General features: G+C 42.7%; 1 long non-coding RNA gene across 1 annotated transcript; it reads left to right on the top strand.

The window, feature by feature from the left end:
• Positions 1-8,877: 8,877 nt before the first annotated feature.
• LOC121022040 (uncharacterized) lies at positions 8,878-13,193 on the top strand. The gene is made up of 2 exons (XR_005786793.1): positions 8,878-9,072; positions 12,926-13,193. It is a non-coding gene; the product is annotated as an uncharacterized LOC121022040 (long non-coding RNA).
• The last annotated feature ends 923 nt before the right edge of the window (positions 13,194-14,116 follow it).

The following is a 14,116-nucleotide window of genomic DNA, read 5'->3' as shown; positions in this document are numbered from 1 at the left end:
AACCTGCTTCAGATTCTGTGTGTGTGTGTGTGTGTGTGTGTGTGTGTCTCTCTCTCTCTCTGCCCCTCCCCCACTAGTGCTCTGTCTCTCTCTCTCTCAAAAATACATAAACCTTAAAAAATAAAAAAAAAATATTGTTAATTTTGAAAGTGTATATAAAATTGTGTACTTTATGATCCAATTATGAGTGTGAGTGTGTGTGTGTGTGTGTATGCATGCACACACACGTGTGTAGAGACTGAGATGTGCCCTCTATTAAAGCAGAGATTTAGTGTTCAGAAAGAATCTAAAGGGAGCTGGAAGACCCTGACTTGTCCTGTACGTGGCGGGCTTGGGGAGTATTTGATGACCTTTGACACCATGATACCAAAGTTGAAGTGTCACAAGTAGATGGGGTAAACTCATGTGAACTGAACGCTTTAACATCCGAACATGCTCTGTAAAAACATGATTCTAAAAAAGTTCTCTCTGCAAAAAAATGCGCTTGACTGATGACATGGGATTTCTTCTTAACCTAATTCGTTGTTCTCGGGGCTGGAGAGGCCAACCTGGAATCCGAGCGCCAATTTTACATTTCATCGTGAGAGTCTACCTCAACCCCTAAAAGCCTGCAAAGCCTACAGAAGGACAACCATCATTAGCATATGGCCCAAACCTGAAGAACTGGAAGTTCCAAGAAATACAACAAGGAAATGAGGAGCAGAACCTCTCGCTCCTGTTTGGAGGCATAGACTTTCCCAAAGAAGAGAGACAGAGACTTGTGGTTGGAGGGGTTTGGAACAGGAGGAAAAAGTGTGAGGGAAAGGATAGAGAGTTGAGGGACATTGCTACAGCAGCCGGGGACCAAGGCACACATCTGGAAGAGCTGGCTCTCCAGCCATGTGACTAGATTGTTCTTTCGGAAGCTCAAGCACTGATATCTTGTATTCTCCTCAGTCAGGGGCTCAGTGGAGACAAGATTTCATATGGGATCCGGGGGAACTACAAGGGACAAAATTTCCCAAAGCATGTTCTAAGCACAGCATTCTTCCTAAAGAGTGAATCCATTAGGACATTCCCAAACAAGCTTGAATACCTCACTAGGGCAGGGAAAAATTAACCAAAGAGACACATCCTGAAGTCTCTAAGACTAGCCCTCTTCTGCCTTCAATGCTAATGTCAGTCCATCTAAGGGCACCTACATTTGACATCACTTTTCTCTGCTGCACAGTGAGGTTGCAGAATGATCAAGAGGTAAGAAGGGAAAACATCAGGGTCGCCCGGGTAGCTAGTTGGTCAATCATTTGACTCTCGATTTCAGCTCAGGTCATGATCTCATAGTTCGCGAGATAGAGCCTATTTGGGATTCTCTCTCTCCCCACTTCTCTGCCCTTCCCCCATTTGCATGCTCTCGCTCTCAAGGTAAATAAATAAACTTAAAAAAAAAAAGCAAAAACATAACAGGCAGGAAGACACAGTTCTGCCAAGAACCCAATGCTGGGGAAAGACCACAGTAAATAAGAAAAACAGCTGAGCTGTAGGTGTGTGGGGAAGAAAAAGAAAGTCAAAGCCAGGCTTACCTTGCAAGTGCGGGGTTATCTGGGGGGTGTAATTATAGTTCATATTGGGAGGATTTTATTTTACTTGTTTTTAGTTTATTTATTGATTGATTTTGAGAGAGAATGAGAGAGAGGAGGGGAGAGACTCCCAAACAAGCTCTGTGCTCACAGCACAGAGCCCTGTGTGGGGCTTGAACCTTGACCTGAGCTGAAACCAAGAATCAGATGCTCAACTGACTGAGCTGCCCAGGCACCCCGGGAGGACTTTCTTTATAGGCAGAAAAGTTTCTATATCTGCCCTATCATATACACATACATATGTATCCTCATCACCACCGCCACCTTCACCACCAAATCCAGCAATCTGGCTTAGACAATGTGAGTTCTATGGAGTATTATCTACAAGAATTGACTTTCAGCAGGCAGACATGTTTCTACTTATGCATTTAGCCTTCTCCTCCTCTTCAGACTCCCCTTCACCTGATTCCTCCACCCCACTCCCCAACCCCTGTCTGACACAGATGCCCATAGTCTAAAGGGTAACAGAGTATATGAAGGATAGATCAGAGATCCAGCCTGACGCATACATTCCATTACGGGATACTTTGGAAGTGATTTGACATTCACTGAGCTTTTCGGTGTTGTGGGGGCTGATTCAGAAAACCAACTTCATATGTCTGGAACATCCCACTGCTGAACTTGAAAAACAGAGTCTCCCCCCACAGGAGAAAAACCAACATTCATTGTTACTAAAGGTCACATTTGGTTAAAACCAAACGGTCAGTAAAAAGGCATTGTCTTTACAACCCCAGAGATAGCTCTCCACATTCTTTGAGCCAATCTAATATCTCTGCTGATTTTAAGAATTGAGGCTATGCTAACCTTGAGCACTCACTAGCATACTGAATAGGAGAAAAGCAATTCCCTGGAGAAAGAAGACTCAGTTCATGGTTTTTCAGATCCTCATGCCTTCAGGTAATAGCTTTAGCTTTTTCAAACCATACAGGGGACTCTCCTGGTCCCTAATGGGGCTGCTACAGCAGGAAGGGAATTATATAGTCCCATCCCTGGCTTCACTATTTTCTGGGAACCAACAGAAATCCTGTTTAACATCTCCTCTGCCATCAGAGACTATATAAAAAGTAAACTTTCTGAAATACAAACACCGATTACTTGCTGACTCTTAAATATCTCCTTATATGAGCTACAAGGTTTCCTGACATTAGGTCTCATTTTGTCTCCAAAGCTCCTATAAAAAAGTTCTATCAAAAAATATATGCTGTTCATGGGGCACCTGGGTGGCTCAGTTGGCTGAGCGACTGACTTCTGCTCAGGTCATGATCTCGCAGTTTGTGAGTTCGAGCCCTTCATCGGGCTCTGTGTTGACAGCTCAGAGCCTGGAGCCTCCTTCAGCTTCTATGTCTCCCCCTCTCACTCTACCCCTCCCCTGCTCACACTCTGTGTCTCTCTGTCTCTCAATGTTAAATAAATGTTAAAAAAAATATGCTGTTCTTTTCTCCATCCCCAGAGTCTGACTCAATGGCTGGTTCAGCTCAGCTGGTGTTATTGACAGTCAGATACCTTGTTTTGGAGTCAGTTCTACCACATATAGCCCAAGAAAAGATGCTTTTTTTGGTTTAATGAAGCCTAGGTCTCCAATGTCCAATGAACAACATATTGTGGCCCTAAAGAAATGAGAAGTATCCAACAGAACAAAGAACCAGAAGAGTAGAAAATTGGGATTAGAAGGATAAAAAAATTGTCAAGAAGATGAAAAAAAAAAAAAAAGGTGAGATGGACTCAAGGGAACATGATCATTGGGTCTTTCCTCTCATTTCTGGTTGGTAAGTGAAAGCCTTATAAAGATCAAGGACTCCTGAGGGCAGCAAGTGTGAGGTATGTCTTTCCTTTCCATCACATCACAGAGAAGCTTTTGTCCTCAAGACTACCATGGCCACTATGGACATGTCACCTGGGAATAAATTATAGTTCCCCGGACATGGTGGACCTATAGATTACAAATCAGATACAAAATGAATCCCCATTTTACACTGTGGCAATCTGGTTAGAAAGTACATGCCCTTCTGGGGCGCCTGGGTGGCTCAGTCTGACTTCAGTGTCCGACTTCAGCTCAGGTCATGATATCACGGTTCGTGAGTTCCAGCCCTGCATCGGGCTCTGTGCTGACAGCTTCAGAGCCTGGCACCTGCTTCAGATTCTGTGTCTCCCTCTCTCTCTGCCCCTCCCCTGCTCATGCTGTGTCTCTCTCTATCTCAAAAATTTAAAAAAAAAGAAAAGAAAGTATATGCCCTTCTACTCTTAGGTCCTCTTCGTCAACGTTTCTGTTTCTCTGCCTCCCCTTCTTCTGTTCATTTTCATATAAACCAGTCTACTACTTTCACATTCTTTCCAGGCCTTTGAGTAAATAATGAAAATGTCTTACAGTGCTTGGAAATGAAATCTGTTTTACACAAATTGCTTATCATACCCTTGCTATCAACAAAACAAGTACTGATCATGTTTTCACCATTTTAAAAAGTTATTTTTCTTTTTAAAATTTTTTTAATGTTTATTTATTTTTGAGAGAGACAGAGACAGAATGCGAGCAGGTAGGGGGAAGAGAGAGAGGGAGACACAGAATCCAAAGCAGGCTCCAAGCTCTAGGCTGTCAGCACAGAGCCCAACGCTGGCCCCAACTCACAAGCCGTGAGATCATGACCTGAGCCAAAGTCGAACGCTCAACCGACCGAGCGACCCGGGTGCGCCTAAAAAGTTATTTTTATTGAGATATAATTGACATATAATTTTGTGTAAATTTAAGGTGTACAATGTGTTGATTCGATACATTTATATATTGCAATATGATTACCACCATAACATTAGGTAACACCTCTATCACATCACATAATTTATTTTTTGTGGGGGAGCAATAAAGATCTAGTCTTTCAGCAACTTTGAAGTTTATAACACAGCATTATTGTCTATAGCCATTATGCTGTGCATGAATTCTCCAGGACTTATTTATCTACTGGTTGCAAGTTTGTACCCTTAAACTACATCTTCCCAATTCTCCCAACCCCCAGCCTCTGGTATGCAACATGTACTCTCCATTTATAGGAATTTGATTTTTTTGACTCTACATATAAGTGCTATAATACAGTATTTGCCTTTCTCTCTGACTTATTTCATTTGGCATAATGCCCAATTACCATGTAGTTTCACTTTGTTAACTTTTGTTTTTGTTGCTTGTGCTTTTAATATATGTCATATCTATAAAAAAATCATTCATCACCAAGACCAATGTCAAGGAACTTCTTTCCTATTTTTTCTTCTAGGAGTTTCGCTCTATCAATCTTATGTCAACATTTTTAATTCATTTTGAGTTAATTTCTGTGAATGATGGAAGGCAGAGATCCACATTCATGTTTCTGCATGTAGTTATCCAGTATTTCCAACACAGTTTGTGGAAGGGACAATCCTTTCCCCACTGAGTGTTCTTGGCTCTCTTGTCAAATATTAGTTGACAATATATGTAGAATATATATCTGGGCCCTATACTCTATTCCATTGGCCTGTGTGTGTATTTTTTATAACAGTACCATACTGCTTAATTTACTATTGCATTGTAATATAGCTTAAAATCAGTAAATGTGATGTGTGTGGCTTTGTTCTTCTTTTTCATAATTGCTTTGTCTATTTCAGGTCTTTTGTGATTTTATATGAATCTTAGGATTGTTTTTTCTATTTCTGTGAAAAATGCCATTGGCATTTTGATAGAGATTGTGTTTAACATAAAGATGACTTTGAGTAGTATGAGCATTCTAACAATATTAATTCTTCCAATCCATGAACATAGGATATCTTTTCACTTGTTTATGCCTTCTTCAATTTCTTTCACCAAGTAGAGATCTTTTAATTTCTTGGTTAAATTTATTCCTAAGTATTTTATCATTTTTGATGTTATAAATAAGATCAATTTCTTTATTTGTTTTTCAGGAAATTCATTGTTAGTGTCTAGAAACTACTAATTTTTGCATGTTAATTTTGGATACATAACTTTACTGAACTCATTGATTAGATTGGTTGAGTCTTTAGGATTTACTATATAAAAATCATGTCATCTACAAATAGAGAGAAATTTATTTTTTCCTTTAAGATTTGGATATCTTTTATTTCTTTTTCTTGCTTTATTGCTTTAGCTAGGACTTTCAGCCCTATGTTGAATAGGAGTGGAGACAGTAGGCCCTGGTGTCTTGTTCCTGATCATAGAGAAAAGGCTTTTTAGCTGTCGGCTTGACAGATATGGCTTTTATTATGTTGAGATATGTTCCTTCTATGCCTGATTTGTTAAGCATTTTTATCATGAATGGGTGTTAAACTTTGTCAAATGCTTTTTCTGCATTTATTAAGATGATCACATGAATCTTTTCTTTCATTCTATTAATGTGATGCTTCATATTGACTGGTTTGGGGGTGTTGACCACCCTTGCATCCCAGGGATAAATCCCACTTGTTTATGGTGAATGATCTTTTTAATGTGCTGCTGAATTTGGTTTGCTAGTATTTTATTGAGAATTTTGCATCTGTAATAATCAGAGATATCGGCCTGTAGTTTTCTTTTCTAGTAATGTCTTTTTAAATTTTTGATATCTGGAAGTCCTGCAGGGTTTCAGCCAGCACCGCTATTTGGGGTCTTATAAAGTGTTTAGTTCATTAATGTGGGATCTTGCACCACATTGCTTTGGACCAAGGGTTCATTTTATGGCAAAGGAGATTTGGCAGGCGTTATGTGACTGTCGGATCCAAGGGTCCTATCACCTATCCACTGACAGAGTGATGGAAATGCCTGTTGAAGGTGTAGCTGAAAAACAGCTTGGAGATGATACCCTGCAAGGATGGGGCCCACCATCCACAGTACAATGTATGTTCTCAAAATAAGTTACCATTATGTGGTTACCCATGATATGGCCAACAGGTGAGAATACATGGATCCAAGAATAAGTGGAAATAGGAGTGGCTATGCTTACCTTCATTCCCAATGGTCCACTTGAGGTATTTGGGATTTCTATCTTCTTCTTTTTTTTTTTTTAAATTTTTTTAACGTTTTTATTTTTTTATTTATTTTTGAGACAGAGAGAGACAGAGCGTGAACAGGGAAGGGGCAGAGAGAGAGGGAGACACAGAATCTGACACAGGCTCCAGGCTCTGAGCAGTCAGCACAGAGCCCGATGTGGGGCTCGAACTCACGGACCATGAGATCATGACCTGAGCCGAAGTCGGAGGCCCAACCTACCAAGCCACCCAGGCGCCCCTGGGATTTCTATCTTCTAAGTCTAGGCTTTGTGGATTTAGAAGCTCTGGTTCCCAGAAGGAAGAATGATTCCACCAGGGATCACATAAGTGCCACATTAAACTTTAAGCCATGGCTCCTTTCCAGTCACATCAGAATATCCATGACAAATTATCAATAAGCAAGAAAATAATAACCTCATTATTGGGGTAAATGACCCTAATCATCAGGAAGAGGAAAACTGTCACACAACAGGTGCAGACAAGAATATACTTGGCACATATACTTGGATATCTCTTGGCACTTCCTTGCCCCATTTTGATAATAAATATACTAGTTAGTGCATGAGTCACAGCCTGAGAAGTATATGGTGGCCAGAGTTTTAGATCACTCAGGGTAAGGGTCTGGATCATCCCACCAGCTAAGCTACCTAGACCAGCAGAGGTGCTAATACAGGATGAAGGAAATCTAGAATGTGGTATAGGAGGGAGGTGATGATTTGTGGACTCAAGACCCAACTGCAGTGGTGGGGATCTGTAGCTTGTCTTAGCTAACCTTCCTCTTGCAAAATACCCCAGAAAAAGAAGCGTACAAGAATCCAGCAGGAATAAGCTCCCATAACTTAATGCAAAAATGCATACTTAACGCATAAAGCAAATGAACTGGAGAGGTACAAAGGGGCTTCTCTGGTGTAACCCCCTTTCTGACTAAGGCATTCATTTTCGAGCTGCTGTAAGTGTTGGTGGCTGTTCCCTCCTTGGGGACAGTCCTCATCTATCCAGTGACTCTTCAGTGCATGGGTCTCTGTTTCTAATTGGAAAAAATATGAAGGGCCATTCCATCTCCCTGCGGTATCAACTGAGGTTGTCTGTTGAGTGAAGAAGATTGGGTTGTGGATTGAAACTTCGTAAAGGAGAATTAGTCTTGACAGTTTTGGGGATTAGTTACCTACTGGTTTGAATATATCTCTCCAAAATTCATGTCCATTCAGAACTTCAGAATGTGACTTTATTTAGAAATAGCATCTTAGGGTTGGCCCTAATCCAATGACTGGTACCCTTATAAGAAAAGGGACATTTAGACACAAACACAGGGAAGAACACTGTGTGAAGACCAGACGCACAGAGACTGCCATGTGATGGAGGAGGCTGAGATTGGAGTGATGCATTTACAAACAGAAGAATGCCCAAAATTGCCAACAAGCACCAGAAACTAGGCAAGGGAGAATCCTTCCCTAATGCCTCCAGAGAGAGCGTGGACTTTGTTATGGCAGACTTAGGAAACATGGTAGGAATGTAAAAATGTTCTTTCAAAAAGTGCTTCAACGGAACTGTAAGAGTTCTTATACCAGGTGAGGCTACGTGCCTAAATTGATGGATTTCTCCAGGTACTTTTGGAAGAGGGGCACCTAGGACATCCCAAGAACAGGGTGAAGGATGAGGGTGGGCTTTCTGGTGATAATTGGACAACTTAAGCTCTTTCTTTACTGTCCAGACAATAGGGAAAATCTGCCTCATATTCACACGAAGACAGTGTGCCAGTCTTTTTGTCCCACAGGGCAGGAGAGCTATTCTAAGATGATCTCTGGTGCACACATTTTAGACAAGATTGGATGTGCCCTGAGGAAGACTGGACCTTTCAGGAAAGGATCAGGAGTCCCTTCCTGGGAAAGTTTTCCCTTCCTTGGGTTGACTTAGAACAGAAAACTTGGGAAAACAAACCAGTTGCCGTGCACGTGGGTCTTGTTTGCTCTGGGAATATTCTCATCCTAAACAAGAGCACTCCAAGCCTTCTCTCTCCCTGCTCTGATGTGGGTGGGCTCCATTCCTGGAAAGGGGGGTTGGATATAGTGCTTCTGAACCTATGCGTGTGGCAATTTGTGAAGCTTCCTGATATTCCTTAGCATTCTCTCCTACAACTTCTCAAGGTAGTATTGGATAGGGTTGGGCTCTCTGAAAGCCAAAGGCTGGGCCAGTACCTGCCAGGATCTCACAATCTCCCATTGTGCCTGTGCTGTGACTTCACCGTCCTGAAAACCCACCAGGTGACAGTAGGGGCAGGATTTCCCCCATGTCCTTTCCCATCCTGAGAATATGTTTTTCTCAGAGTCCAATTTAGGCTCAAATCCTGGCCCTGGGATCTTCTTTGTGACAGGTATCCTCAGTTTCATCTTTGGACCCTGCATCTTCCTTTTTCTCATTTTCCTGGTGATTCGGCCGTGCAGAAAGAAAATAAAATGCAAAGGTAGGCTCAAAAAGGGGATGAGGAAAAGGAGAGCTTGTGGGCTGTGGATGAGAAGGGGCCGTTGTGATGTGGACACTGAAGCTGCCTTTTGTCCTTATTGCATCTTCCGGAAAATGTGATATGTGGACTGCTCTGGACTTTAAACCTCAATGACCTTGGACTAGAAGGACCAAAGAAATATGGTATCCCATGACAGCAGTGAGTTCAGCACCAGGAATAGGGACACAGGTTAGGACTCTTCCGGGGTATGTCCATAAAGCATGAACAAGGAAGGGGCTCTGATGAGCTGAGAGCAGCCCCAGAGACTTCAAAGGTGGCTCTATAAAAACGTGTTTTAGCATGTGAGTTTCTGACTCAGAACCTTTGTATCAATCTTGCCCACTTGTGAAGAGTATCCACACGGGGCTGCATGTGAAGTCGTTGATAATGACCATGGAACTAGGGAGGAGAAACAGCTGGAATTGGGTGGATGTCCCTGCCCTCCCTAGCACGTTCTGGCGATAAACCACTATCTAGGGTGATTCACAGCATCCGTGGTGCAGCATCTACACATACAACTCCTGCAACCCTCCTTAGAACCATACCTTTCTCCACACTCTCAGGCTCTCAGCAGCTCTCTCTGCTCCCCAGTGAACACGGAGTCTTCTCTCTGGAAAGAAACCATTTCAAGCCCGAGGTTCTGTTATGAATCTTTATTTACTTTTCATATATGCAGATTTATCCTCTCACGTCTGTTCTGGGAAGGTTTCTCGCCTGGCAGATAATTCTGTGGCCAAGCTGCTACCGTGCGCCAGAGAGTATGAAGACAGAGTTAGATCTGGGAACGTTATAGGCAAGGCAGGCCAGTCTGCTTTGGGGACTGGGGTGGGGGTAGGAAGGCCTGTGTGGAAGACGGACTGAAGGGGGAATAGAGTTTTGGGAGATGGCAACCTCAGCCCTCTGAGAGGGGAAGTCTGGTTTCCTGGGGACCATTCTCTCAGGAACTGAATGACTACTTCTCAGGCTGGTTTAAACTGTTTTTCCCCTGACACCTCATGACTTTAGAGAGTAAGAAAGAGACAGTTCTCCATGTGCATAGCTGTTCTGATGGTTTCAGCTCTATGATAACATATAGGTATTTCCCAAACCAAGATATCTGGTTTGACAAAACATTGTAAAACTCCAGGGTGGGAGGCAACTGAGAGATCATTTTACTGAAATATATTGGGATTTGGCGAACCTTTTGGTATTTTAGGGGGCGAATGCTGCCGAATTTTTTTTTTATAATTTTTTTTAACGTTTATTTATTTTTGAGACAGATAGAGACGGAGCATGAACGGGGGAGGGTCAGAGAGAGAGGGAGACACAGAATCCGAAGTAGGCTTCAGGCTCCGAACTGTCAGCACAGAGCCCGACGCGGGGCTCGAACTCACGGACGGCGAGATCATGACTTGAGCCGAAGTCGGATGCTCAACCGACTGAGCCACCCAGGCACCCCATAAGCTGATATATCCACCAATTATCCAGAATGCCTTCAATTATAGCCTCAGGGATTATTGGTACTTAAAGGGATCAGAGGAATTGTATAATCAACCACTACTACATAGATAAAATAACTGAAAGTAGATAGGATGTGACTTTCTCAAGGTCACGCAAGAGGTCACTGTTAGATCCAGAATGATCCTATCCTGATTCCTGGGGGTAGGTCTGCTCTACTTATGTGCTCCACCAGAGGCCCTAGCCTGCCCTTAGAGGACAAGAGACAGGTGATCCGGAATACAGTTACATAAATGAAGGATTTCCCGCCCCTGAAATTCTTGCCAAGACTTCTTTATGTGGGACAGATGAGATAGACCTGCTCAGGGCCACCTTCATGGGAATGTGACCTGTGCAACTGCCCACGTCCCACACTAAGAAGGACCTCACACTTGGCTTGTTGCCCTCCTGTTGCCATCTTGAGCTTTTTGATGGTCTTTGAACAAGAGGCTCTGATTTTGTTTTGCACGAGGCCCCGCAAATTATGTCATCCTGAGAATAGCACCTCACAGACAAGTAGTAAAATAGTCCCTTACCGACAAGGAAAAGAATATCTCTTAATCAGAGAGAGAGTTAGCTTCCCAAGTCATTTCAGTTATTTCTTAGCATCTTTAGGGAGGATGGGAATGGGTTGGATCTGGTGATAGGGACTTTCCTGCAGTTGTGGCCATGCATGTACTTTTTGATGCTGTGGTCATGTTTTTCCAATCACAGCAATCACATAGATTATTAAAAGATTGGGGGGGGGGAATTCAAAATGTGACAAAGTGAGAAATATAGATAAAATGGCCAAACATTAATGTTAGACTACTTTTTGATATTCTGTGGCCGCTAATAATATATTAAGATTACTCTGATAAGTATGGGTTTCCATGGGGTCAGGTTTTGGGTGAAGGGCAAGAATTACTCCATATTTCTTTAAGACCTATGGCAGGACTGGTTTCATAATTTTCAGGGCCCAATGAAAAATGAAGTGGGATTCCTTGTTCAACAATTATTAATGTGTTTATTTAAATGTTTTTAATCTTTTTTTATTTTTGAGAGACAGAGAGACAGAGCACAAGCAGGGGGGACCAGAGAGAGGGGGAGACACAGAATCCGAAGCAGTCTCCAGGCTCCGAGCTGTAAGCACAGAGCTTGATGTGGGCGTCCAACTCACGAACAGTGAGATCATGACCTGAGCCAAAGTCGGACGCCCAAATGACTGAGCCACGCAAGCACTCCTGTTCTTATTTATTTTTGACAGAGAGGGAGTGAATGGAGGAGAGTGTGGGGACAGAATGGCAGAGAGAGTGGGGACAGAGGATCCGAAGCAGGCTCTACGCTAACAGCAGTGAGCCCGCTGCGGGGCTCAAACTCACGATTGTTGAGATCATGACCTGAGCTGAAGTTGGGTGCTCAACCGACTGAGCCACCCAGGTGCCCCTCAAAAATACTAAGACTTTGAAGATGGTGACAACAGGATGTGAGACCAAGCACAGGGCCTTCTGAAGCATGGAGTCCTACACAACCTCATGAGCTATATGTCCATGGAGCTGGATCCACACTATTCAGAGTTGGAAGGCCCAACAGATCATCTGCTACCACAGCCTTCTTGAAGGTGGTGGGGTTCCTTGGGAGGAGAACAACAGGGGAAGCAGAAGCAGCTATACCCATTTAAGGACTTTCAGAAAAGATTGGGATTATCCTTGTGGACACTGGGGGAGTCAGGATCTGGTGTCTAGGTGACTTCATGGGATATATGGTAATAGAGTTATACCTTCCTGTTACCAAATTCCCTTGATGTGGCCCAATCTAATTGAGAAAAGTAGGATTCTCACCATTCCTTCTCCAATTTCGTGTCTCTGCTGTTTGTATTGACTGCGAAGCAGCTCTTCAGAGGTCTTTAGTCTCTATTACAGATCTTTCCTACACAACGGTGTGAAATCAACAGTTTGTATGGATGATTTCCCTGATGGGTTTTATATTATGCAGAAATTATCTCAATCTGGGTCCCCCAGGGTGCTGTTTTCCTCTTGTCCATGGTTCTGATGCCTCTCAAAGGCTCTTTTTTTTTTTAATTTTTTTTTTTAACGTTTATTTATTTTTTTGGGGACAGAGAGAGACAGAGCATGAACGGGGGAGGGGCAGAGAGAGAGGGAGACACAGAATCAGAAACAGGGTCCAGGCTCTGAGCCATCAGCCCAGAGCCCGACGCGGGGCTCGAACTCACGGACCGCGAGACCGTGACCTGGCTGAAGTCGGACGCTTAACCGACTGCACCACCCAGGCGCCCCTCAAAGGCTCTTATTAGTCTCTGAGTTGTAATTATAACAGGGCCCTGAATTTGCTATTGCAGGTTGGTTTTCACGGTCTTCAGAGAAAGAAGGTCTGGAAGAGGAGAAACTCCTGAATGAAGAAGAGCTTGCACCTGAGAATGTTGAGATTGGAGTCAATGGGGTGTCATTTGAAGAATAAATATGCCTGTATTGAAACTCCTATTACATTTTGGTCCAGGCTAGACGTTCAGAAAATATCACTGCCTACATCAGGATAGGACAGTGCTAACTTGTGGTCTATCTTTACATAAAATGTCCAATAATAAATACTTGGGTCCTTCCAGACCAGTTCTGTGTTATCAAGAAATCTTTGTGAACATCTAGAGACTCTAACACAAACCGCTTTTTATGGAATTCATACCCTAGCTGCTTTAATCCAAGTATACATTTTCTTTTCCTGAGTGAAATCCTAGGTGATTGATCTGTGGTCACACTGAAAGAGACGTTGAATCCACCTCCGGAGCTGAGGTTTCTTTCCTCAAGATGACATCACAGTAAGAACATTTGAAGATTCCAGAAATGTTCTATCCTAATTACGTCATCTTTTCTTACATAATTTCAGCCCCTCCCCTCCACCCTACAGACTCTGGAATTTCAATTCACTTGGGGTAGATGTGGGTATGTCCGAAATTTCTTAGTAAACATAAATAAATCTAAAAATTTCACGGAGGCATAATTGGAATAGGAGAGTGCAGGTCACTTGGAAGGAGAACGATTTTAGGTTAACTTTGTGACTTTGTGAACATACTCATACCTCAACTTGCTTCCAAACCTAATTGTCTTCTCATAGTTGAGTTTTTGGGTGTAGCACACGTGTGTTACACATTTAATTAAAATAAATATTATTTCTTGTATCCTCAAGCACAGCGATCTTTGAAAATGTAAATTGGTTCAAATTACCCCACGGGCGGAGCATCTTCTAGGATATGAATTGAGAAGACACTCCACATTCACCAAGGCTGTAACATGCTGAGGGAACAGGAATGTCCTAACTCCTAAACCTGACCCTAATCTGGCTCCTGGCATTCCCAATATTCACCCAGTGATATGTAGTTTCTGCTCTTTCCCGATAGCCTGGAGAAGTGAGAGCAGGTGCACGACATCTGGGAAAATAACTGGTAAAAAGAGTCACACTGTCTCTGTAAAATTACTCTCTACACCACTATCTCCGAATTACTTGTTTTGAAGATGCGAAGTAACCCCTTAGCTTC

This window comes from Herpailurus yagouaroundi, unplaced genomic scaffold (assembly GCF_014898765.1).
Source record: "Herpailurus yagouaroundi ecotype Mexico unplaced genomic scaffold, PumYag 355, whole genome shotgun sequence".
Classification (NCBI taxonomy): Eukaryota; Metazoa; Chordata; class Mammalia; order Carnivora; family Felidae; genus Herpailurus; species Herpailurus yagouaroundi.
This window is presented reverse-complemented; position numbering and strand designations above follow the sequence as displayed.